This window comes from Labrus mixtus, chromosome 22 (assembly GCF_963584025.1).
Source record: "Labrus mixtus chromosome 22, fLabMix1.1, whole genome shotgun sequence".
NCBI lineage: Eukaryota > Metazoa > Chordata > Actinopteri > Labriformes > Labridae > Labrus > Labrus mixtus.
In genome coordinates, this window is record NC_083633.1 from 1,533,325 (window position 1) to 1,554,578 (window position 21,254).

Genomic DNA, 21,254 nt, shown 5'->3' on the forward strand with positions numbered 1-21,254 from the left:
GAAGTGCCACACTTCCACATCAAAGCCGACCGATAGCTACCGCCAGTGTGTGTGTGTGTGTTTTTTTACCGCCAACAAAAGAACAGTCGAAGCAGCAGCTAGGCCAGAAACACTTTGCAACAATAACTGTTGATATGTTATTGTGTGTCTGTGTGCTACTACAGCAATAGCATACACAGAGTGGCAAATGGGGGAACTGGCACACAAATAACCCCCAACCTGACTAAAATTCCAGTTCATTTCAAAAAGCTTGAGTCCCGGCAGCATGTCAACGCAGTGACAAAGCCAGGCCAGACTCACACACACATTTCTCTTAAACGCAGCGGAAAGAAAGGATTATTTTAAACACTGAAGAGAGGAGGGTGCACCGTTCCCGGAGGTACTGCAATACCGGGTCGATGCGTGGAGTGGACGGAGCAAGCCCCTGTTCCATCTCCCAAGTCCAAAAATCAATTTAATATATGGTCCCCGGGTAGGGGACGTATCAGATATTAAACTGATAAGAACAGATTTTTTTCTTTTTTTTTTTTTCGTAAAGTTTTATTGTCACAAAAACAATTTCAAGAATCTTTTATACAAGATATTATACTTTTAAAATCACATCTTGAATAAATAAACATTTTCAGCAATTAAACAAGTTGTGTTTACACTATGCATTAAAATGATAAATAGATGCATTTGTTTAATTGTTTACAGGGTTGTTTGAAAGTTTTATTGTTGTGTCGATATTTAGTCATGCCAAATTTTTTTTTTTTTTTTTAAATTCTGGAGCGAAGCTGGAAAAGATTCTCCTCAAAAGTTCATTGTTGTTCAGTAGCGCAGTGAGCCCTTACCAAGAAAAACTCAGTCTGCTCTCCCAAAGAGATGTGGTCTCTCGGGATCCTGTCTTTGTGCTCAGAGGAGACCCTCACCCTGCTGCTCCTTCCCACCTGCCTCTCCCGGAGAGTCAGGCCGCCGCTGCTTCGAACTTTTCCTGTGGGGCTCCGGCTCCTTCATCCGAATGGACACAGAGGCGATGTTTCTTTGTGACTGTGTCCTGGGCCCACCGCCTGCAGTGACAGTCTTTCTGGCCGTCACTGCTGCCGTATGGATCACAGCCACGGGGGGGGATCTGCTTGTGCTTCCTTGCCAGAAAGTTTGTGGAGGTCTGGGTGGCGTCTTTTGGGGGCGGCTTGTGTGAAAGACCAGCTACGCTGGTGGGACCTCCCTTGCTGGCAAGCACGGGAATTAGTAAAGAGCCGGCTAGTGCCCACTGTTCTAATGCAGCGCTGCACTCCCAGAGCGATACCTTGCCGAGCTCAGGGACGCCACAACCTGGTCGGCAGCGAGTTTTTGAGCTCCGGGAGTGCATTACGGACCTGACTGGGAGGATCTCATGAGCCACCATTGCTGACAGGTCCCGGAGTCTGTTTGGCAGAGCAGGTGGTTCACGTTGCGCCAAAGAGTGGTGGCTTTGCCTAGTGCAATCCTACGCGCTGGACTCACTGGTACTCGCTCCTGCACAACAATAGGAGAGAACAATGTTAATTAAAAAATACAACTCTTGTTTGAAACCAAGGTGTCTTAAAATGGTCAGGTTAAAAGAAAACTGTTGGTGAGCTGATAAAAGTCAAGTGTGTTAAAAGGATGCTTTTACTGTTTCCCACTAGCGTGCTGCCCTTCACGTCCTTCAAATAATACTGGTGTGTTAAAAACAGCGGGTATCCTTCCTGTTTTAAAAACACATCTGACAAAAAAGGTTAAGATGAGATGAAACCACATGAGCTCTAACTTTCAACGTCACACTTCTCAAAAGGAAAGTTGAGAGGGTGAAAGTCATAAGTATGTTTTAAAACCAACAGACAAAGCATTTTAAAAACACTTGAAAAGAACCAGGTGTTACATTTCTTGTGAATGGAGCTCTTCCTTCACTCTTACTGGAGAAGTGTAAGGGTGTTGAGCTCCATTTCCCTTCCGGACTCTAGGGGGTGGCCTTTCACGCAGTCTTTTGTTAAACATCGAGTCCTTCGGGGTTGATTGCAGAGCTATGTTTAAAAAGGAGGCCTCATTGGGGGAATCGGAGGGGAAGACTCTGGGCTCCTCCACAGATGAACTGTCTGAGAAGTTCCCAGCTCTTCCCCTCTTCTCCAAGACTACTGGAGACTCCGGAGACAATTCTGATAATGGCCTCTTAGCCTGCTGGGCCAGGGGGAGGGGCACTTCCTCACTCTCACTCTCACTCCCAGAGCAAGAAGAGCCAGAGCTAGTTCCGCCCTCTGCCTGCACTGCACCCCCCCCCTCCTCCTCCATACTCTCCACTTGAGGGGCAGTTGCTGCAGGCCCCTCCCCCTCTCCCTCTCCCTCCTCACCTGACTCCTCTCCTCCAGTCACAGGATTTGGAGGGAGATTTGAATTTTCTGGCTCAGGCTCTCCAAATAGCTCGTTAACCATTGCATTCTGTCCGCCATTTTCTTTTTCATTTCCGACCTTCTTTGCTGCCTTAACTTTGTTGGCAAAAGATTTCGGGCAATCTCTGAAGAGATGGTTGCTGTCTCCACAAAGATTACACTTTCTGCCATTGGTGCATTCCTCGAAAGTATGACCAATCTCTCTACACTTTCCACAAATAATCTGCTTACACGCTTCTGCAAGGTGTCCTTGCTCACCGCACTTGCGGCAGAGCTTGGGCTGGCCTTGATAATGAATGTAACCACGGTTGTGTCCCAAAACTATCATGGATGGCAGATGTTTCAGGCCCTGGAAGCCCTGAGGGTCCTGCCATTGCTGGACAGGAACCCTCCAGGAACAGTTCCAGATACCATCCTCATCTCTCACCTTCATAGCCTGGCCTTTGACCGTGCAATGTCTTCCCAGCCACATACATATGTCATCTGCATTCACCATTTCATTGAACATCCTGACAATGACCGTTTTGGAGGCATTGTCAGTCAGTTTCTCAACGTTAAACACAGGAAACTGGGCTCTTGCATTTTCAAAACGTGTCCAAAATTCTCTAAGCAGGATTGCTGAGCGAAAGCTTACATCAAAGCCTTTGCCTTGTGGTAAAGTGAGGATACAATTCAGGTCGTCTGGGGTAAAGTTTAAGGCTTTTTGAAGTAGTTTTCTTGAAAAATCCAGCCTCGACATCCATAATGGCACATCATCAACTACTTTGAAAGCAAAACGGACACTGTGGTGCCTCCGCATGCCGGCACTAGCAGCCGACATGGTGGAGGCACCACAGGCTAAAACACTAAAATCAACTAAAACAGTGAATAAATAGCTAAAAAACAATACCTACAAAAGTTTAAAACTAGAGAAAAAGTGACCAAACTTACCTTGGATGTCAGGAACCAGTTTAGCCACCAGAGGAGGAGGCTCGCTCGAACAATATGGTCTTCTATGGAGCTACCTCAACTATGTGGAAGTTGAAATTGACTTCACAGAAGACAAACACTATCCTCCCAGTACTGCCAAAACCAGTGCCACAGACAGGCACAGGCTCAGACAGCGCAGGAGGCGATCGCAGTCAGGGTCTTATAGGTAAGATCGAAACAGCATCTGATAAGAACAGATACTACACTTGATCTTAGCCAAAAGGCCGAGAAGCGATGCCCCTGATAGGCTAAGGCCGGCATCACATTCCCCATACAGTCCTCCTCGCCCATGGCCCCGGCAAGCGAGCGTTGCTTTTCAGTGACGATCGCTAAAAACGGAAGAGCAAACCCTTTGATCGAAGCACCTTTAAGACACATGCCTTACGTCAAGCTCTGAAAAATGACTTCAAACCCTCAACCACCAGATTTATCTGCAGCAGACTGAAGTGAACCAGAAGACAGGAGAAGATTGGGGCCTTTTATTGGCCCACAGCCGTTCTGTAAGGCAGATGTGCCGTGACTGGGATTTCACATTGATCAGAGCAAGGGCTGCTGAATCTGAAACAAATTTGATTGACGAGCGATATTGTGATCTAGCACTAGCAAAGAAACTGGCTGTGCATAGCTTTAAGCCACCTTTGAAATTCTTGTCGTCTGTCTGTCGCTACAGCCAGGTTGGAAGGCAGCGTCTCCCTATCTGTTTCCCCCTTTTTACTTTTGACAATCCATCAGGGGAGAGCGCGAACGCAGTCCCCCACTACCACAAATTATGCAGTCGAGATTCCCACATTTGGGGAATTCGCATAGGTCAGCCCCGCCGGAGTGCAATGGCCAGGCCTCGCCATGGGTGAACCACCTTCTTGATCATGGTATCTCCCCTGCCAGGTAAGTATGAGTTGTACGGCTCAGGGCAAAAGGAGTCCTTCACAGGACCATCGCCCTCACTGACGGTCCCAACAACATGCAAACCACCGAAATCAGAGTTTTCTGCACTGGGTGTCCCTTCTACTTGTCCTCAACACAGAAGAAAGTTTTGTGTTGAGGCCCGGTAGGGCTTGTCTTTCTACATTCAAGTGGAGAAATAAGGCTCACCATTCTAACAGGAAGTGCCACACTTCCACATCAAAGCCGACCGATAGCTACCGCCAGTGTGTGTGTGTGTGTGTGTGTTTTTTTACCGCCAACAAAAGAACAGTCGAAGCAGCAGCTAGGCCAGAAACACTTTGCAACAATAACTGTTGATATGTTATTGTGTGTCTGTGTGCTACTACAGCAATAGCATACACAGAGTGGCAAATGGGGGAACTGGCACACAAATAACCCCCAACCTGACTAAAATTCCAGTTCATTTCAAAAAGCTTGAGTCCCGGCAGCATGTCAACGCAGTGACAAAGCCAGGCCAGACTCACACACACATTTCTCTTAAACGCAGCGGAAAGAAAGGATTATTTTAAACACTGAAGAGAGGAGGGTGCACCGTTCCCGGAGGTACTGCAATACCGGGTCGATGCGTGGAGTGGACGGAGCAAGCCCCTGTTCCATCTCCCAAGTCCAAAAATCAATTTAATATATGGTCCCCGGGTAGGGGACGTATCAGATATTAAACTGATAAGAACAGATACTACACTTGATCTTAGCCAAAAGGCCGAGAAGCGATGCCCCTGACAGGCTAAGGCCGGCATCACATTCCCCATACAGTCCTCCTCGCCCATGGCCCCGGTAAGCGAGCGTTGCTTTTCAGTGACGATCGGTAAAACGGAAGAGCAAACCCTTTGATCGAAGCACCTTTAAGACACATGCCTTACGTCAAGCTCTGAAAAATGACTTCAAACCCTCAACCACCAGATTTATCTGCAGCAGACTGAAGTGAACCAAAAGACAGGAGAAGATTGGGGCCTTTTATTGGCCCACAGCCGTTCTGTAAGGCAGATGTGCCGTGACTGGGATTTCACATTGATCAGAGCAAGGGCTGCTGAATCTGAAACAAAGTTGATTGACGAGCGATATTGTGATCTAGCACTAGCAAAGAAACTGGCTGTGCATAGCTTTAAGCCACCTTTGAAATTCTTGTCGTCTGTCTGTCGCTACAGCCAGGTTGGAAGGCAGCGTGTCCCTATCTGTTTCCCCCTTATTACTTTTGACAATCCATCAGGGGAGAGCGCGAACGCAGTCCCCCACTACCACAAATTATGCAGTCGAGATTCCCACATTTGGGGAATTCGCATAGGTCAGCCCCGCCGGAGTGCAATGGCCAGGCCTCGCCATGGGTGAACCACCTTCTTGATCATGGTATCTCCCCTGCCAGGTAAGTATGAGTTGTACGGCTCAGGGCAAAAGGAGTCCTTCACAGGACCATCGCCCTCACTGACGGTCCCAACAACATGCAAACCACCGAAATCAGAGTTTTCTGCACTGGGTGTCCCTTCTACTTGTCCTCAACACAGAGGAAAGTTTTGTGTTGAGGCCCGGTAGGGCTTGTCTTTCTACATTCAAGTGGAGAAATAAGGCTCACCATTCTAACAGGAAGTGCCACACTTCCACATCAAAGCCGACCGATAGCTACCGCCAGTGTGTGTGTGTGTGTGTGTGTTTTTTTACCGCCAACAAAAGAACAGTCGAAGCAGCAGCTAGGCCAGAAACACTTTGCAACAATAACTGTTGATATGTTATTGTGTGTCTGTGTGCTACTACAGCAATAGCATACACAGAGTGGCAAATGGGGGAACTGGCACACAAATAACCCCCAACCTGACTAAAATTCCAGTTCATTTCAAAAAGCTTGAGTCCCGGCAGCATGTCAACGCAGTGACAAAGCCAGGCCAGACTCACACACACATTTCTCTTAAACGCAGCGGAAAGAAAGGATTATTTTAAACACTGAAGAGAGGAGGGTGCACCGTTCCCGGAGGTACTGCAATACCGGGTCGATGCGTGGAGTGGACGGAGCAAGCCCCTGTTCCATCTCCCAAGTCCAAAAATTAATTTAATATATGGTCCCCGGGTAGGGGACGTATCAGATATTAAACTGATAAGAACAGATACTACACTTGATCTTAGCCAAAAGGCCGAGAAGCGATGCCCCTGACAGGCTAAGGCCGGCATCACATTCCCCATACAGTCCTCCTCGCCCATGGCCCCGGTAAGCGAGCGTTGCTTTTCAGTGACGATCGGTAAAACGGAAGAGCAAACCCTTTGATCGAAGCACCTTTAAGACACATGCCTTACGTCAAGCTCTGAAAAATGACTTCAAACCCTCAACCACCAGATTTATCTGCAGCAGACTGAAGTGAACCAAAAGACAGGAGAAGATTGGGGCCTTTTATTGGCCCACAGCCGTTCTGTAAGGCAGATGTGCCGTGACTGGGATTTCACATTGATCAGAGCAAGGGCTGCTGAATCTGAAACAAAGTTGATTGACGAGCGATATTGTGATCTAGCACTAGCAAAGAAACTGGCTGTGCATAGCTTTAAGCCACCTTTGAAATTCTTGTCGTCTGTCTGTCGCTACAGCCAGGTTGGAAGGCAGCGTGTCCCTATCTGTTTCCCCCTTATTACTTTTGACAATCCATCAGGGGAGAGCGCGAACGCAGTCCCCCACTACCACAAATTATGCAGTCGAGATTCCCACATTTGGGGAATTCGCATAGGTCAGCCCCGCCGGAGTGCAATGGCCAGGCCTCGCCATGGGTGAACCACCTTCTTGATCATGGTATCTCCCCTGCCAGGTAAGTATGAGTTGTACGGCTCAGGGCAAAAGGAGTCCTTCACAGGACCATCGCCCTCACTGACGGTCCCAACAACATGCAAACCACCGAAATCAGAGTTTTCTGCACTGGGTGTCCCTTCTACTTGTCCTCAACACAGAGGAAAGTTTTGTGTTGAGGCCCGGTAGGGCTTGTCTTTCTACATTCAAGTGGAGAAATAAGGCTCACCATTCTAACAGTAAGTGCCACACTTCCACATCAAAGCCGACCGATAGCTACCGCCAGTGTGTGTGTGTGTGTGTGTGTGTTTTTTTACCGCCAACAAAAGAACAGTCGAAGCAGCAGCTAGGCCAGAAACACTTTGCAACAATAACTGTTGATATGTTATTGTGTGTCTGTGTGCTACTACAGCAATAGCATACACAGAGTGGCAAATGGGGGAACTGGCACACAAATAACCCCCAACCTGACTAAAATTCCAGTTCATTTCAAAAAGCTTGAGTCCCGGCAGCATGTCAACGCAGTGACAAAGCCAGGCCAGACTCACACACACATTTCTCTTAAACGCAGCGGAAAGAAAGGATTATTTTAAACACTGAAGAGAAGAGGGTGCACCGTTCCCGGAGGTACTGCAATACCGGGTCGATGCGTGGAGTGGACGGAGCAAGCCCCTGTTCCATCTCCCAAGTCCAAAAATCAATTTAATATATGGTCCCCGGGTAGGGGACGTATCAGATATTAAACTGATAAGAACAGATACTACACTTGATCTTAGCCAAAAGGCCGAGAAGCGATGCCCCTGATAGGCTAAGGCCGGCATCACATTCCCCATACAGTCCTCCTTGCCCATGGCCCCGGCAAGCGAGCGTTGCTTTTCAGTGACGAGCGCTAAAAACGGAAGAGCAAACCCTTTGATCGAAGCACCTTTAAGACACATGCCTTACGTCAAGCTCTGAAAAATGACTTCAAACCCTCAACCACCAGATTTATCTGCAGCAGACTGAAGTGAACCAGAAGACAGGAGAAGATTGGGGCCTTTTATTGGCCCACAGCCGTTCTGTAAGGCAGATGTGCCGTGACTGGGATTTCACATTGATCAGAGCAAGGGCTGCTGAATCTGAAACAAATTTGATTGACGAGCGATATTGTGATCTAGCACTAGCAAAGAAACTGGCTGTGCATAGCTTTAAGCCACCTTTGAAATTCTTGTCGTCTGTCTGTCACTACAGCCAGGTTGGAAGGCAGCGTCTCCCTATCTGATTCCCCCTTATTACTTTTGACAATCCATCAGGGGAGAGCGCGAACGCAGTCCCCCACTACCACAAATTATGCAGTTGAGATTCCCACATTTGGGGAATTCGCATAGGTCAGCCCTGCCGGAGTGCAATGGCCAGGCCTCGCGATGGGTGAACCACCTTCTTGATCATAGTATCTCCCCTGCCAGGTAAGTATGAGTTGTACGGCTCAGGGCAAAAGGAGTCCTTCACAGGACCATCGCCCTCACTGACGGTCCCAACAAAATGCAAACCACCGAAATCAGAGTTTTCTGCACTGGGTGTCCCTTCTACTTGTCCTCAACACAGAAGAAAGTTTTGTGTTGAGGCCCGGTAGGGCTTGTCTTTCTACATTCAAGTGGAGAAATAAGGCTCACCATTCTAACAGGAAGTGCCACACTTCCACATCAAAGCCGACCGATAGCTACCGCCAGTGTGTGTGTGTGTGTTTTTTTACCGCCAACAAAAGAACAGTCGAAGCAGCAGCTAGGCCAGAAACACTTTGCAACAATAACTGTTGATATGTTATTGTGTGTCTGTGTGCTACTACAGCAATAGCATACACAGAGTGGCAAATGGGGGAACTGGCACACAAATAACCCCCAACCTGACTAAAATTCCAGTTCATTTCAAAAAGCTTGAGTCCCGGCAGCATGTCAACGCAGTGACAAAGCCAGGCCAGACTCACACACACATTTCTCTTAAACGCAGCGGAAAGAAAGGATTATTTTAAACACTGAAGAGAGGAGGGTGCACCGTTCCCGGAGGTACTGCAATACCGGGTCGATGCGTGGAGTGGACGGAGCAAGCCCCTGTTCCATCTCCCAAGTCCAAAAATCAATTTAATATATGGTCCCCGGGTAGGGGACGTATCAGATATTAAACTGATAAGAACAGATACTACACTTGATCTTAGCCAAAAGGCCGAGAAGCGATGCCCCTGATAGGCTAAGGCCGGCATCACATTCCCCATACAGTCCTCCTCGCCCATGGCCCCGGCAAGCGAGCGTTGCTTTTCAGTGACGATCGCTAAAAACGGAAGAGCAAACCCTTTGATCGAAGCACCTTTAAGACACATGCCTTACGTCAAGCTCTGAAAAATGACTTCAAACCCTCAACCACCAGATTTATCTGCAGCAGACTGAAGTGAACCAGAAGACAGGAGAAGATTGGGGCCTTTTATTGGCCCACAGCCGTTCTGTAAGGCAGATGTGCCGTGACTGGGATTTCACATTGATCAGAGCAAGGGCTGCTGAATCTGAAACAAATTTGATTGACGAGCGATATTGTGATCTAGCACTAGCAAAGAAACTGGCTGTGCATAGCTTTAAGCCACCTTTGAAATTCTTGTCGTCTGTCTGTCGCTACAGCCAGGTTGGAAGGCAGCGTCTCCCTATCTGTTTCCCCCTTTTTACTTTTGACAATCCATCAGGGGAGAGCGCGAACGCAGTCCCCCACTACCACAAATTATGCAGTCGAGATTCCCACATTTGGGGAATTCGCATAGGTCAGCCCCGCCGGAGTGCAATGGCCAGGCCTCGCCATGGGTGAACCACCTTCTTGATCATGGTATCTCCCCTGCCAGGTAAGTATGAGTTGTACGGCTCAGGGCAAAAGGAGTCCTTCACAGGACCATCGCCCTCACTGACGGTCCCAACAACATGCAAACCACCGAAATCAGAGTTTTCTGCACTGGGTGTCCCTTCTACTTGTCCTCAACACAGAAGAAAGTTTTGTGTTGAGGCCCGGTAGGGCTTGTCTTTCTACATTCAAGTGGAGAAATAAGGCTCACCATTCTAACAGGAAGTGCCACACTTCCACATCAAAGCCGACCGATAGCTACCGCCAGTGTGTGTGTGTGTGTGTGTGTTTTTTTACCGCCAACAAAAGAACAGTCGAAGCAGCAGCTAGGCCAGAAACACTTTGCAACAATAACTGTTGATATGTTATTGTGTGTCTGTGTGCTACTACAGCAATAGCATACACAGAGTGGCAAATGGGGGAACTGGCACACAAATAACCCCCAACCTGACTAAAATTCCAGTTCATTTCAAAAAGCTTGAGTCCCGGCAGCATGTCAACGCAGTGACAAAGCCAGGCCAGACTCACACACACATTTCTCTTAAACGCAGCGGAAAGAAAGGATTATTTTAAACACTGAAGAGAGGAGGGTGCACCGTTCCCGGAGGTACTGCAATACCGGGTCGATGCGTGGAGTGGACGGAGCAAGCCCCTGTTCCATCTCCCAAGTCCAAAAATTAATTTAATATATGGTCCCCGGGTAGGGGACGTATCAGATATTAAACTGATAAGAACAGATACTACACTTGATCTTAGCCAAAAGGCCGAGAAGCGATGCCCCTGACAGGCTAAGGCCGGCATCACATTCCCCATACAGTCCTCCTCGCCCATGGCCCCGGTAAGCGAGCGTTGCTTTTCAGTGACGATCGGTAAAACGGAAGAGCAAACCCTTTGATCGAAGCACCTTTAAGACACATGCCTTACGTCAAGCTCTGAAAAATGACTTCAAACCCTCAACCACCAGATTTATCTGCAGCAGACTGAAGTGAACCAAAAGACAGGAGAAGATTGGGGCCTTTTATTGGCCCACAGCCGTTCTGTAAGGCAGATGTGCCGTGACTGGGATTTCACATTGATCAGAGCAAGGGCTGCTGAATCTGAAACAAAGTTGATTGACGAGCGATATTGTGATCTAGCACTAGCAAAGAAACTGGCTGTGCATAGCTTTAAGCCACCTTTGAAATTCTTGTCGTCTGTCTGTCGCTACAGCCAGGTTGGAAGGCAGCGTGTCCCTATCTGTTTCCCCCTTATTACTTTTGACAATCCATCAGGGGAGAGCGCGAACGCAGTCCCCCACTACCACAAATTATGCAGTCGAGATTCCCACATTTGGGGAATTCGCATAGGTCAGCCCCGCCGGAGTGCAATGGCCAGGCCTCGCCATGGGTGAACCACCTTCTTGATCATGGTATCTCCCCTGCCAGGTAAGTATGAGTTGTACGGCTCAGGGCAAAAGGAGTCCTTCACAGGACCATCGCCCTCACTGACGGTCCCAACAACATGCAAACCACCGAAATCAGAGTTTTCTGCACTGGGTGTCCCTTCTACTTGTCCTCAACACAGAGGAAAGTTTTGTGTTGAGGCCCGGTAGGGCTTGTCTTTCTACATTCAAGTGGAGAAATAAGGCTCACCATTCTAACAGGAAGTGCCACACTTCCACATCAAAGCCGACCGATAGCTACCGCCAGTGTGTGTGTGTGTGTGTGTGTGTTTTTTTACCGCCAACAAAAGAACAGTCGAAGCAGCAGCTAGGCCAGAAACACTTTGCAACAATAACTGTTGATATGTTATTGTGTGTCTGTGTGCTACTACAGCAATAGCATACACAGAGTGGCAAATGGGGGAACTGGCACACAAATAACCCCCAACCTGACTAAAATTCCAGTTCATTTCAAAAAGCTTGAGTCCCGGCAGCATGTCAACGCAGTGACAAAGCCAGGCCAGACTCACACACACATTTCTCTTAAACGCAGCGGAAAGAAAGGATTATTTTAAACACTGAAGAGAAGAGGGTGCACCGTTCCCGGAGGTACTGCAATACCGGGTCGATGCGTGGAGTGGACGGAGCAAGCCCCTGTTCCATCTCCCAAGTCCAAAAATCAATTTAATATATGGTCCCCGGGTAGGGGACGTATCAGATATTAAACTGATAAGAACAGATACTACACTTGATCTTAGCCAAAAGGCCGAGAAGCGATGCCCCTGATAGGCTAAGGCCGGCATCACATTCCCCATACAGTCCTCCTCGCCCATGGCCCCGGCAAGCGAGCGTTGCTTTTCAGTGACGATCGCTAAAAACGGAAGAGCAAACCCTTTGATCGAAGCACCTTTAAGACACATGCCTTACGTCAAGCTCTGAAAAATGACTTCAAACCCTCAACCACCAGATTTATCTGCAGCAGACTGAAGTGAACCAGAAGACAGGAGAAGATTGGGGCCTTTTATTGGCCCACAGCCGTTCTGTAAGGCAGATGTGCCGTGACTGGGATTTCACATTGATCAGAGCAAGGGCTGCTGAATCTGAAACAAATTTGATTGACGAGCGATATTGTGATCTAGCACTAGCAAAGAAACTGGCTGTGCATAGCTTTAAGCCACCTTTGAAATTCTTGTCGTCTGTCTGTCGCTACAGCCAGGTTGGAAGGCAGCGTCTCCCTATCTGATTCCCCCTTATTACTTTTGACAATCCATCAGGGGAGAGCGCGAACGCAGTCCCCCACTACCACAAATTATGCAGTCGAGATTCCCACATTTGGGGAATTCGCATAGGTCAGCCCCGCCGGAGTGCAATGGCCAGGCCTCGCCATGGGTGAACCACCTTCTTGATCATGGTATCTCCCCTGCCAGGTAAGTATGAGTTGTACGGCTCAGGGCAAAAGGAGTCCTTCACAGGACCATCGCCCTCACTGACGGTCCCAACAACATGCAAACCACCGAAATCAGAGTTTTCTGCACTGGGTGTCCCTTCTACTTGTCCTCAACACAGAGGAAAGTTTTGTGTTGAGGCCCGGTAGGGCTTGTCTTTCTACATTCAAGTGGAGAAATAAGGCTCACCATTCTAACAGGAAGTGCCACACTTCCACATCAAAGCCGACCGATAGCTACCGCCAGTGTGTGTGTGTGTGTGTGTGTGTGTTTTTTTACCGCCAACAAAAGAACAGTCGAAGCAGCAGCTAGGCCAGAAACACTTTGCAACAATAACTGTTGATATGTTATTGTGTGTCTGTGTGCTACTACAGCAATAGCATACACAGAGTCGCAAATGGGGGAACTGGCACACAAATAACCCCCAACCTGACTAAAATTCCAGTTCATTTCAAAAAGCTTGAGTCCCGGCAGCATGTCAACGCAGTGACAAAGCCAGGCCAGACTCACACACACATTTCTCTTAAACGCAGCGGAAAGAAAGGATTATTTTAAACACTGAAGAGAAGAGGGTGCACCGTTCCCGGAGGTACTGCAATACCGGGTCGATGCGTGGAGTGGACGGAGCAAGCCCCTGTTCCATCTCCCAAGTCCAAAAATCAATTTAATATATGGTCCCCGGGTAGGGGACGTATCAGATATTAAACTGATAAGAACAGATACTACACTTGATCTTAGCCAAAAGGCCGAGAAGCGATGCCCCTGATAGGCTAAGGCCGGCATCACATTCCCCATACAGTCCTCCTCGCCCATGGCCCCGGCAAGCGAGCGTTGCTTTTCAGTGACGATCGCTAAAAACGGAAGAGCAAACCCTTTGATCGAAGCACCTTTAAGACACATGCCTTACGTCAAGCTCTGAAAAATGACTTCAAACCCTCAACCACCAGATTTATCTGCAGCAGACTGAAGTGAACCAGAAGACAGGAGAAGATTGGGGCCTTTTATTGGCCCACAGCCGTTCTGTAAGGCAGATGTGCCGTGACTGGGATTTCACATTGATCAGAGCAAGGGCTGCTGAATCTGAAACAAATTTGATTGACGAGCGATATTGTGATCTAGCACTAGCAAAGAAACTGGCTGTGCATAGCTTTAAGCCACCTTTGAAATTCTTGTCGTCTGTCTGTCACTACAGCCAGGTTGGAAGGCAGCGTCTCCCTATCTGATTCCCCCTTATTACTTTTGACAATCCATCAGGGGAGAGCGCGAACGCAGTCCCCCACTACCACAAATTATGCAGTCGAGATTCCCACATTTGGGGAATTCGCATAGGTCAGCCCTGCCGGAGTGCAATGGCCAGGCCTCGCGATGGGTGAACCACCTTCTTGATCATAGTATCTCCCCTGCCAGGTAAGTATGAGTTGTACGGCTCAGGGCAAAAGGAGTCCTTCACAGGACCATCGCCCTCACTGACGGTCCCAACAAAATGCAAACCACCGAAATCAGAGTTTTCTGCACTGGGTGTCCCTTCTACTTGTCCTCAACACAGAAGAAAGTTTTGTGTTGAGGCCCGGTAGGGCTTGTCTTTCTACATTCAAGTGGAGAAATAAGGCTCACCATTCTAACAGGAAGTGCCACACTTCCACATCAAAGCCGACCGATAGCTACCGCCAGTGTGTGTGTGTGTGTGTGTGTTTTTTTACCGCCAACAAAAGAACAGTCGAAGCAGCAGCTAGGCCAGAAACACTTTGCAACAATAACTGTTGATATGTTATTGTGTGTCTGTGTGCTACTACAGCAATAGCATACACAGAGTGGCAAATGGGGGAACTGGCACACAAATAACCCCCAACCTGACTAAAATTCCAGTTCATTTCAAAAAGCTTGAGTCCCGGCAGCATGTCAACGCAGTGACAAAGCCAGGCCAGACTCACACACACATTTCTCTTAAACGCAGCGGAAAGAAAGGATTATTTTAAACACTGAAGAGAGGAGGGTGCACCGTTCCCGGAGGTACTGCAATTCCGGGTCGATGCGTGGAGTGGACGGAGCAAGCCCCTGTTCCATCTCCCAAGTCCAAAAATCAATTTAATATATGGTCCCCGGGTAGGGGACGTATCAGATATTAAACTGATAAGAACAGATACTACACTTGATCTTAGCCAAAAGGCCGAGAAGCGATGCCCCTGATAGGCTAAGGCCGGCATCACATTCCCCATACAGTCCTCCTCGCCCATGGCCCCGGCAAGCGAGCGTTGCTTTTCAGTGACGATCGCTAAAAACGGAAGAGCAAACCCTTTGATCGAAGCACCTTTAAGACACATGCCTTACGTCAAGCTCTGAAAAATGACTTCAAACCCTCAACCACCAGATTTATCTGCAGCAGACTGAAGTGAACCAGAAGACAGGAGAAGATTGGGGCCTTTTATTGGCCCACAGCCGTTCTGTAAGGCAGATGTGCCGTGACTGGGATTTCACATTGATCAGAGCAAGGGCTGCTGAATCTGAAACAAATTTGATTGACGAGCGATATTGTGATCTAGCACTAGCAAAGAAACTGGCTGTGCATAGCTTTAAGCCACCTTTGAAATTCTTGTCGTCTGTCTGTCACTACAGCCAGGTTGGAAGGCAGCGTCTCCCTATCTGATTCCCCCTTATTACTTTTGACAATCCATCAGGGGAGAGCGCGAACGCAGTCCCCCACTACCACAAATTATGCAGTCGAGATTCCCACATTTGGGGAATTCGCATAGGTCAGCCCTGCCGGAGTGCAATGGCCAGGCCTCGCGATGGGTGAACCACCTTCTTGATCATAGTATCTCCCCTGCCAGGTAAGTATGAGTTGTACGGCTCAGGGCAAAAGGAGTCCTTCACAGGACCATCGCCCTCACTGACGGTCCCAACAACATGCAAACCACCGAAATCAGAGTTTTCTGCACTGGGTGTCCCTTCTACTTGTCCTCAACACAGAAGAAAGTTTTGTGTTGAGGCCCGGTAGGGCTTGTCTTTCTACATTCAAGTGGAGAAATAAGGCTCACCATTCTAACAGGAAGTGCCACACTTCCACATCAAAGCCGACCGATAGCTACCGCCAGTGTGTGTGTGTGTGTGTGTGTTTTTTTACCGCCAACAAAAGAACAGTCGAAGCAGCAGCTAGGCCAGAAACACTTTGCAACAATAACTGTTGATATGTTATTGTGTGTCTGTGTGCTACTACAGCAATAGCATACACAGAGTGGCAAATGGGGGAACTGGCACACAAATAACCCCCAACCTGACTAAAATTCCAGTTCATTTCAAAAAGCTTGAGTCCCGGCAGCATGTCAACGCAGTGACAAAGCCAGGCCAGACTCACACACACATTTCTCTTAAACGCAGCGGAAAGAAAGGATTATTTTAAACACTGAAGAGAGGAGGGTGCACCGTTCCCGGAGGTACTGCAATTCCGGGTCGATGCGTGGAGTGGACGGAGCAAGCCCCTGTTCCATCTCCCAAGTCCAAAAATCAATTTAATATATGGTCCCCGGGTAGGGGACGTATCAGATATTAAACTGATAAGAACAGATACTACACTTGATCTTAGCCAAAAGGCCGAGAAGCGATGCCCCTGATAGGCTAAGGCCGGCATCACATTCCCCATACAGTCCTCCTCGCCCATGGCCCCGGCAAGCGAGCGTTGCTTTTCAGTGACGATCGCTAAAAACGGAAGAGCAAACCCTTTGATCGAAGCACCTTTAAGACACATGCCTTACGTCAAGCTCTGAAAAATGACTTCAAACCCTCAACCACCAGATTTATCTGCAGCAGACTGAAGTGAACCAGAAGACAGGAGAAGATTGGGGCCTTTTATTGGCCCACAGCCGTTCTGTAAGGCAGATGTGCCGTGACTGGGATTTCACATTGATCAGAGCAAGGGCTGCTGAATCTGAAACAAATTTGATTGACGAGCGATATTGTGATCTAGCACTAGCAAAGAAACTGGCTGTGCATAGCTTTAAGCCACCTTTGAAATTCTTGTTGTCTGTCTGTCACTACAGCCAGGTTGGAAGGCAGCGTCTCCCTATCTGTTTCCCCCTTATTACTTTTGACAATCCATCAGGGGAGAGCGCGAACGCAGTCCCCCACTACCACAAATTATGCAGTCGAGATTCCCACATTTAGGGAATTCGCATAGGTCAGCCCTGCCGGAGTGCAATGGCCAGGCCTCGCGATGGGTGAACCACCTTCTTGATCATGGTATCTCCCCTGCCAGGTAAGTATGAGTTGTACGGCTCAGGGCAAAAGGAGTCCTTCACAGGACCATCGCCCTCACTGACGGTCCCAACAACATGCAAACCACCGAAATCAGAGTTTTCTGCACTGGGTGTCCCTTCTACTTGTCCTCAACACAGAAGAAAGTTTTGTGTTGAGGCCCGGTAGGGCTTGTCTTTCTACATTCAAGTGGAGAAATAAGGCTCACCATTCTAACAGGAAGTGCCACACTTCCACATCAAAGCCGACCGATAGCTACCGCCAGTGTGTGTGTGTGTGTGTGTGTTTTTTTACCGCCAACAAAAGAACAGTCGAAGCAGCAGCTAGGCCAGAAACACTTTGCAACAATAACTGTTGATATGTTATTGTGTGTCTGTGTGCTACTACAGCAATAGCATACACAGAGTGGCAAATGGGGGAACTGGCACACAAATAACCCCCAACCTGACTAAAATTCCAGTTCATTTCAAAAAGCTTGAGTCCCGGCAGCATGTCAACGCAGTGACAAAGCCAGGCCAGACTCACACACACATTTCTCTTAAACGCAGCGGAAAGAAAGGATTATTTTAAACACTGAAGAGAGGAGGGTGCACCGTTCCCGGAGGTACTGCAATACCGGGTCGATGCGTGGAGTGGACGGAGCAAGCCCCTGTTCCATCTCCCAAGTCCAAAAATCAATTTAATATATGGTCCCCGGGTAGGGGACGTATCAGATATTAAACTGATAAGAACAGATTTTCTTTCGTAAAGTTTTATTGTCACAAAAACAATTTCAAGAATCTTTTATACAAGATATTATACTTTTAAAATCACATCTTGAATAAATGAACATTTTCAGCAATTAAACAAGTTGTGTTTACACTATGCATTAAAATGATAAATAGATGCATTTGTTTAATTGTTTACAGGGTTGTTTGAAAGTTTTATTGTTGTGTCGATATTTAGTCATGCCAAATTTTTTATTTTTATTTTTTAATTCTGGAGCGAAGCTGGAAAAGATTCTCCTCAAAAGTTCATTGTTGTTCAGTAGCGCAGTGAGCCCTTACCAAGAAAAACTCAGTCTGCTCTCCCAAAGAGATGTGGTCTCTCGTGATCCTGTCTTTGTGCTCAGAGGAGACCCTCACCCTGCTGCTCCTTCCCACCTGCCTCTCCCGGAGAGTCAGGCCGCCGCTGCTTCGAACTTTTCCTGTGGGGCTCCGGCTCCTTCATCCGAATGGACACAGAGGCGATGTTTCTTTGTGACTGTGTCCTGGGCCCACCGCCTGCAGTGACAGTCTTTCTGGCCGTCACTGCTGCCGTATGGATCACAGCCACGGGGGGGGATCTGCTTGTGCTTCCTTGCCAGAAAGTTTGTGGAGGTCTGGGTGGCGTCTTTTGGGGGCGGCTTGTGTGAAAGACCAGCTACGCTGGTGGGACCTCCCTTGCTGGCAAGCACGGGAATTAGTAAAGAGCCGGCTAGTGCCCACTGTTCTAATGCAGCGCTGCACTCCCAGAGCGATACCTTGCCGAGCTCAGGGACGCCACAACCTGGTCGGCAGCGAGTTTTTGAGCTCCGGGAGTGCATTACGGACCTGACTGGGAGGATCTCATGAGCCACCATTGCTGACAGGTCCCGGAGTCTGTTTGGCAGAGCAGGTGGTTCACGTTGCGCCAAAGAGTGGTGGCTTTGCCTAGTGCAATCCTGCGCGCTGGACTCACTGGTACTCGCTCCTGCACAACAATAGGAGAGAACAATGTTAATTAAAAAATACAACTCTTGTTTGAAACCAAGGTGTCTTAAAATGGTCAGGTTAAAAGAAAACTCTGTTGGTGAGCTGATAAAAGTCAAGTGTGTTAAAAGGATGCTTTTACTGTTTCCCACTAGCGTGCTGCCTTTCACGTCCTTCAAATAATACTGGTGTGTTAAAAACAGCGGGTATCCTTCCTGTTTTAAAAACACATCTGACAAAAAAAGGTTAAGATGAGATGAAACCACGTGAGCTCTAACTTTCAACGTCACACTTCTCAAAAGGAAAGTTGAGAGGGTGAAAGTCATAAGTATGTTTTAAAACCAACAGACAAAGCATTTTAAAAACACTTGAAAAGAACCAGGTGTTACATTTCTTGTGAATGGAGCTCTTCCTTCACTCTTACTGGAGAAGTGTAAGGGTGTTGAGCTCCATTTCCCTTCCGGACTCTAGGGGGTGGCCTTTCACGCAGTCTTTTGTTAAACATCGAGTCCTTCGGGGTTGATTGCAGAGCTATGTTTAAAAAGGAGGCCTCATTGGGGGAATCGGAGGGGAAGACTCTGGGCTCCTCCACAGATGAACTGTCTGAGAAGTTCCCAGCTCTTCCCCTCTTCTCCAAGACTACTGGAGACTCCGGAGACAATTCTGATAATGGCCTCTTAGCCTGCTGGGCCAGGGGGAGGGGCACTTCCTCACTCTCACTCTCACTCCCAGAGCAAGAAAAGCCAGAGCTAGTTCCGCCCTCTGCCTGCACTGCACCCCCCCCCTCCTCCTCCATACTCTCCACTTGAGGGGCAGTTGCTGCAGGCCCCTCCCCCTCTCCCTCTCCCTCCTCACCTGACTCCTCTCCTCCAGTCACAGGATTTGGAGGGAGATTTGAATTTTCTGGCTCAGGCTCTCCAAATAGCTCGTTAACCATTGCATTCTGTCCGCCATTTTCTTTTTCATTTCCGACCTTCTTTGCTGCCTTAACTTTGTTGGCAAAAGATTTCGGGCAATCTCTGAAGAGATGGTTGCTGTCTCCACAAAGATTACACTTTCTGCCATTGGTGCATTCCTCGAAAGTATGACCAATCTCTCTACACTTTCCACAAATAATCTGCTTACACGCTTCTGCAAGGTGTCCTTGCTCACCGCACTTGCGGCAGAGCTTGGGCTGGCCTTGATAATGAATGTAACCACGGTTGTGTCCCAAAACTATCATGGATGGCAGATGTTTCAGGCCCTGGAAGCCCTGAGGGTCCTGCCATTGCTGGACAGGAACCCTCCAGGAACAGTTCCAGATACCATCCTCATCTCTCACCTTCATAGCCTGGCCTTTGACCGTGCAATGTCTTCCCAGCCACATACATATGTCATCTGCATTCACCATTTCATTGAACATCCTGACAATGACCGTTTTGGAGGCATTGTCAGTCAGTTTCTCAACGTTAAACACAGGAAACTGGGCTCTTGCATTTTCAAAACGTGTCCAAAATTCTCTAAGCAGAATTGCTGAGCGAAAGCTTACATCAAAGCCTTTGCCTTGTGGTAAAGTGAGGATACAATTCAGGTCGTCTGGGGTAAAGTTTAAGGCTTTTTGAAGTAGTTTTCTTGAAAAATCCAGCCTCGACATCCATAATGGCACATCATCAACTACTTTGAAAGCAAAACGGACACTGTGGTGCCTCCGCATGCCGGCACTAGCAGCCGACATGGTGGAGGCACCACAGGCTAAAACACTAAAATCAACTAAAACAGTGAATAAATAGCTAAAAAACAATACCTACAAAAGTTTAAAACTAGAGAAAAAGTGACCAAACTTACCTTGGATGTTAGGAACCAGTTTAGCCACCAGAGGAGGAGGCTCGCTCGAACAATATGGTCTTCTATGGAGCTACCTCAACTATGTGGAAGTTGAAATTGACTTCACAGAAGACAAACACTATCCTCCCAGTACTGCCAAAACCAGTGCCACAGACAGGCACAGGCTCAGACAGCGCAGGAGGCGATCGCAGTCAGGGTCTGATAGGTAAGATCGAAACAGCATCTGATAAGAACAGATACTACACTTGATCTTAGCCAAAAGGCCGAGAAGCGATGCCCCTGATAGGCTAAGGCCGGCATCACATTCCCCATACAGTCCTCCTCGCCCATGGCCCCGGCAAGCGAGCGTTGCTTTTCAGTGACGATCGGTAAAACGGAAGAGCAAACCCTTTGATCGAAGCACCTTTAAGACACATGCCTTACGTCAAGCTCTGAAAAATGACTTCAAACCCTCAACCACCAGATTTATCTGCAGCAGACTGAAGTGAACCAGAAGACAGGAGAAGATTGGGGCCTTTTATTGGCCCACAGCCGTTCTGTAAGGCAGATGTGCCGTGACTGGGATTTCACATTGATCAGAGCAAGGGCTGCTGAATCTGAAACAAATTTGATTGACGAGCGATATTGTGATCTAGCACTAGCAAAGAAACTGGCTGTGCATAGCTTTAAGCCACCTTTGAAATTCTTGTCGTC

The 21,254-nt window shown here is 48.1% G+C and overlaps 20 non-coding genes and 3 pseudogenes across 20 annotated transcripts; all 23 read right to left on the minus strand.

The window, feature by feature from the left end:
- Window positions 1-357: 357 nt before the first annotated feature.
- LOC132956949 (U2 spliceosomal RNA) lies at window positions 358-559 on the minus strand (annotated as a pseudogene).
- A 2,937-nt stretch (window positions 560-3,496) lies between these two features.
- Window positions 3,497-3,592, minus strand: LOC132956982 (U2 spliceosomal RNA; annotated as a pseudogene).
- Window positions 3,593-4,085: 493 nt separating this feature from the next.
- Window positions 4,086-4,249, minus strand: LOC132957233 (U1 spliceosomal RNA). Its single transcript, XR_009666446.1, has one exon. It is a non-coding gene; the product is annotated as a U1 spliceosomal RNA (small nuclear RNA).
- A 573-nt stretch (window positions 4,250-4,822) lies between these two features.
- LOC132957340 (U2 spliceosomal RNA) lies at window positions 4,823-5,013 on the minus strand. Its single transcript, XR_009666546.1, has one exon. It is a non-coding gene; the product is annotated as a U2 spliceosomal RNA (small nuclear RNA).
- Window positions 5,014-5,505: 492 nt separating this feature from the next.
- On the minus strand, window positions 5,506-5,669 carry LOC132957245 (U1 spliceosomal RNA). The gene has a single exon (XR_009666457.1). It is a non-coding gene; the product is annotated as a U1 spliceosomal RNA (small nuclear RNA).
- Window positions 5,670-6,242: 573 nt separating this feature from the next.
- Window positions 6,243-6,433, minus strand: LOC132957320 (U2 spliceosomal RNA). The gene has a single exon (XR_009666527.1). It is a non-coding gene; the product is annotated as a U2 spliceosomal RNA (small nuclear RNA).
- Window positions 6,434-6,925: 492 nt separating this feature from the next.
- Window positions 6,926-7,089, minus strand: LOC132957256 (U1 spliceosomal RNA). The gene has a single exon (XR_009666468.1). It is a non-coding gene; the product is annotated as a U1 spliceosomal RNA (small nuclear RNA).
- Window positions 7,090-7,664: 575 nt separating this feature from the next.
- On the minus strand, window positions 7,665-7,855 carry LOC132957310 (U2 spliceosomal RNA). Its single transcript, XR_009666518.1, has one exon. It is a non-coding gene; the product is annotated as a U2 spliceosomal RNA (small nuclear RNA).
- A 493-nt stretch (window positions 7,856-8,348) lies between these two features.
- LOC132957275 (U1 spliceosomal RNA) lies at window positions 8,349-8,512 on the minus strand. Its single transcript, XR_009666487.1, has one exon. It is a non-coding gene; the product is annotated as a U1 spliceosomal RNA (small nuclear RNA).
- Window positions 8,513-9,079: 567 nt separating this feature from the next.
- Window positions 9,080-9,270, minus strand: LOC132957341 (U2 spliceosomal RNA). The gene has a single exon (XR_009666547.1). It is a non-coding gene; the product is annotated as a U2 spliceosomal RNA (small nuclear RNA).
- A 493-nt stretch (window positions 9,271-9,763) lies between these two features.
- On the minus strand, window positions 9,764-9,927 carry LOC132957267 (U1 spliceosomal RNA). Its single transcript, XR_009666479.1, has one exon. It is a non-coding gene; the product is annotated as a U1 spliceosomal RNA (small nuclear RNA).
- Window positions 9,928-10,500: 573 nt separating this feature from the next.
- Window positions 10,501-10,691, minus strand: LOC132957321 (U2 spliceosomal RNA). The gene has a single exon (XR_009666528.1). It is a non-coding gene; the product is annotated as a U2 spliceosomal RNA (small nuclear RNA).
- A 492-nt stretch (window positions 10,692-11,183) lies between these two features.
- On the minus strand, window positions 11,184-11,347 carry LOC132957278 (U1 spliceosomal RNA). Its single transcript, XR_009666490.1, has one exon. It is a non-coding gene; the product is annotated as a U1 spliceosomal RNA (small nuclear RNA).
- A 575-nt stretch (window positions 11,348-11,922) lies between these two features.
- Window positions 11,923-12,113, minus strand: LOC132957311 (U2 spliceosomal RNA). Its single transcript, XR_009666519.1, has one exon. It is a non-coding gene; the product is annotated as a U2 spliceosomal RNA (small nuclear RNA).
- A 493-nt stretch (window positions 12,114-12,606) lies between these two features.
- On the minus strand, window positions 12,607-12,770 carry LOC132957290 (U1 spliceosomal RNA). The gene has a single exon (XR_009666499.1). It is a non-coding gene; the product is annotated as a U1 spliceosomal RNA (small nuclear RNA).
- A 577-nt stretch (window positions 12,771-13,347) lies between these two features.
- LOC132957312 (U2 spliceosomal RNA) lies at window positions 13,348-13,538 on the minus strand. Its single transcript, XR_009666520.1, has one exon. It is a non-coding gene; the product is annotated as a U2 spliceosomal RNA (small nuclear RNA).
- Window positions 13,539-14,031: 493 nt separating this feature from the next.
- On the minus strand, window positions 14,032-14,195 carry LOC132957247 (U1 spliceosomal RNA). Its single transcript, XR_009666459.1, has one exon. It is a non-coding gene; the product is annotated as a U1 spliceosomal RNA (small nuclear RNA).
- A 573-nt stretch (window positions 14,196-14,768) lies between these two features.
- Window positions 14,769-14,959, minus strand: LOC132957298 (U2 spliceosomal RNA). The gene has a single exon (XR_009666506.1). It is a non-coding gene; the product is annotated as a U2 spliceosomal RNA (small nuclear RNA).
- A 493-nt stretch (window positions 14,960-15,452) lies between these two features.
- On the minus strand, window positions 15,453-15,616 carry LOC132957248 (U1 spliceosomal RNA). The gene has a single exon (XR_009666460.1). It is a non-coding gene; the product is annotated as a U1 spliceosomal RNA (small nuclear RNA).
- Window positions 15,617-16,189: 573 nt separating this feature from the next.
- On the minus strand, window positions 16,190-16,380 carry LOC132957299 (U2 spliceosomal RNA). The gene has a single exon (XR_009666507.1). It is a non-coding gene; the product is annotated as a U2 spliceosomal RNA (small nuclear RNA).
- Window positions 16,381-16,873: 493 nt separating this feature from the next.
- Window positions 16,874-17,037, minus strand: LOC132957234 (U1 spliceosomal RNA). The gene has a single exon (XR_009666447.1). It is a non-coding gene; the product is annotated as a U1 spliceosomal RNA (small nuclear RNA).
- A 573-nt stretch (window positions 17,038-17,610) lies between these two features.
- Window positions 17,611-17,799, minus strand: LOC132956962 (U2 spliceosomal RNA). The gene has a single exon (XR_009666207.1). It is a non-coding gene; the product is annotated as a U2 spliceosomal RNA (small nuclear RNA).
- A 2,953-nt stretch (window positions 17,800-20,752) lies between these two features.
- Window positions 20,753-20,836, minus strand: LOC132956991 (U2 spliceosomal RNA; annotated as a pseudogene).
- Window positions 20,837-21,254: the final 418 nt, after the last annotated feature.